Raw genomic sequence first — 3144 nt, 5'->3', positions numbered from 1 at the left:
ATTGTTTTAGTTTTGCTTTACTTAATTTTATAAACTCTCTTTTCAAGTATCCAAATAAAATTAGGGTTAATACAATTTCGGTAATTAGTAAACAACAATCCTCGTGGGACGATATTCTTATTCACTATTATATTACTTGATTGCGATAGCGTATACTTGCGTTACGATTTTTCATAAACAAGTTTTTGGCGCCGTTGCCGGGGATTATTTTGTTTTTACTAATATCGATACCAAAAAACTCTAATTTTACTTTGGATTTTAATGTTGATTAATATAGGTACTAATTAGCTCTAGGATTAATTTAATTTTTTTTGTGTGTTTTTCTTCTAATTTTATTTTCCGAGTTTTTTTTTTCTTTCTTTTGCAGGTAAAAAAAAAAAAATAAAAAAATGATGACTAAGTTGGAGATGGGCCAAGCCATCATCACTTTTGCTCAACACGACACTGAACCACTTCATCAAGCTTGGGAGAGATATAATGAGCTATTGGCTAAGTTTCCGCAACATGGTATTCCAAAGTGGCTTCAACTTCAAATCTTCATTAAAGGATTGAGCATAGCAACCAAAAGTTGGGTGGAAGATGGCTATGATACAACCCCATTCTGTGAAAGACCCAAGAATGAAGCCTACCAAATGATGGACGGTATGGTGAAGTTTTATCAAGATTGGTACATTCAAGAGAAGTTGTCAAGGGAATTCAAGCCTCTAAAGGAAGATGAGCCTCAAGAAGAAGAACAAGAACCCTTCAAATTTATTTTTGCTCAAGCCTTAGCACAGATGGACTCTCGTAGTGCCGACACCGATTTGCTAATAAACGAGGTGTCCATCCAAAACCATGAGTTTTATAAAGACCAAAATTCATGCATGGCTATGGATAGCGAAGTTGAGAGTGAAGAGAAATTAGAGGGATTATTTGAGGATTTCCTAGATGAAGAAGAGGTACGAGAGCCATTGGAGGATGAAGAAGCATACGAGGCCATTGAATTGAGCTCATTTGTGATTTTATCATACACACCAACAACGGATCCTTACTTCCCTCCGACACCACCATCACCATATTATGTCCTCTACATGATCGAGCCCAAAGAAAAGTTCTCCTTCCAAGCTCATCATCAATCAAAGCGAAGCCGTGTTGGAACAATGAGCCGAATACTTCCAAATCATGGCAAGCTTGAGGGCATCCATAATCTAGACCCATATATTGTGTTGTATGATACTTATTGTGGGCGAAAGCCGCTATTTGATGAGCACTTCTCCAAACGTCCGGTTGAAGACATTAAAGTTAATAAACAAGTTTGGGGGTTGCTCTAAGGATTTGCAATTGAAATGAAGCTTAAGCAGGCATGAAAGCACAGATTTGGTAGCAACAGTAGCGCTTTGGCGCTCAAAAGAGAGCATTTTGGGAAAAAAATGGCAGAGCACGTAGCGCTTTGGCGCTACCATGCAGCGCCTTGGCGCTACCTCCAATAAAATAAAATAAAAACCTTGCAACTTCCGCACCTCCTCTTGCACCCAATGAAGACACTGACTGACAACTACTCAGGAAAGTCCTCTAAACTCTCTTGCTTTACTTTTTCATTGAGGACAATGTCAATTTTAAGTTTTGGGGAGTTAATTATCTTATTTTATTCAGTTTATTGAAAAAAAAAAAAAACTTGAGCGTTGGTTCGGCTTGTTTCACCCCGGCCGATGATGAGACAATGATTGAACTTAAATATGGTTTCTGGGAGACAATGAATAATTTGATTGTTTGTGTGCTTGACTTGTTTGTTGGTTTTACTCTACTTATGATTTCCTTACATTGTTGAGCACATAACTAAGAACACTTGGTCATTTTGTGAACTTAGAGAAAATTTATGTGAATTTCGTGTTTCTTAAGATCTCACCGGACTCTAGAACTTGTTTGATTATCACTCGAGGCGAAATCCCAGGCGATTTGTCACTAGGGAAATGATTTAGGCCATTTTTGGATCGTTTGAGCCATTTGAAGTTACCCTGTTGTAATAATATCCCTAGTCACCTCTTTGAGCCTGATTAAACTTTTCTTTGTCATCCACGTTATTAGCTTAGCCTTTAAATAAATCCTATCATTCACCCTTTCCCTTGAGCTTGTTGATTATTCTAGGATGCACGTTGAGTTGTGTTTGGAATTGGAAGGTGTATTGATATTTTCTATAATTTGTTTGATGTCTCCAATGAAATTCTGTATTTATCATATTATTCCAAAAAAAAAAAATGAAAAAAAAGAAAAAAAATGAAGAAAAAAAAAGAGAAAGAAATAAAGAGTGGAGACAAGAATGTTGATAGCAAATGGCAGATGTATTGGGATATTCAGTTAGAAGTTCTACAAGAGAATTCTAGAGTAATTGATGAGTTTAAGGAATTCAGAGCCTCATTGATATCTGTTTATCCTACCTTAATCCCTAGCCATTCAATTCAAGCTTAATAAAGTCCTATTGATCCTTGGTGGTTTGTTGACCGACATTAGTGGAGAGTGATAAGAAAAGTAAGCCTATGGAGTTCAAAAAATATCTTGATTCACTTATTTGCATAAACCCATCTGGGTTGCATTTGGATATATGTAATTGATTATTCACACACACACATAAGGAGTCTTAGGTGGGGTTGAGAACAGCATTCGAGTTGAAATTCTAAACTTTCAAAAAGTTTAAAGTCTTTCTTGAGCTATAACTTATGTGAGATCTCTGAGGCATCTTTTGTGAAACAACGCCGAATTAATACTCAAGTAAAGTTTCATTTATTTAAGTGTCGTTTAACTTATTTTTTTTTTATATTTATTTATTTATTTATTTCTCTTAGTTTTCTTTCTTTGATCCTTGTTTTGCTCGAGGACTAGCAAAATATTAAGTTTGGGGGTATTTGATGAGTGAGTTTTAGAGTTTTACTCGCTTATTTGGTATCGTTTTAGACTTAATATCTAGTTGGTTTCGAGGTTTTTGTTAGTTTTTATGTGTGTTTTCATTCTTTGTTTGAAGGATAGGTGGAAGTCTATGATTTGGAAGGTTTTGGACAAATTTCGGTGGAAAAAGACAGCAATCATAGTGCTTAGGCACCAATCTGTAGCGCCTTGGCGTTGAGTTATACAGAATCAGCAATTTGGGCAGAACTGGTGGCGCTTTGGCGC

General features: G+C 36.1%; 1 pseudogene; it reads left to right on the top strand.

The window, feature by feature from the left end:
* Window positions 1–392: 392 nt before the first annotated feature.
* The window catches only part of LOC21400877, a 21412-nt pseudogene continuing 18660 nt past the window's right edge, over window positions 393–3144 (top strand).

Source organism: Morus notabilis, unplaced genomic scaffold (genome assembly GCF_000414095.1).
Source record: "Morus notabilis unplaced genomic scaffold, ASM41409v2 Scaffold511, whole genome shotgun sequence".
NCBI lineage: Eukaryota > Viridiplantae > Streptophyta > Magnoliopsida > Rosales > Moraceae > Morus > Morus notabilis.
The sequence above is the reverse complement of the archived record's forward strand: the minus strand, read 5'-3'. Positions and strand labels throughout refer to the sequence as shown.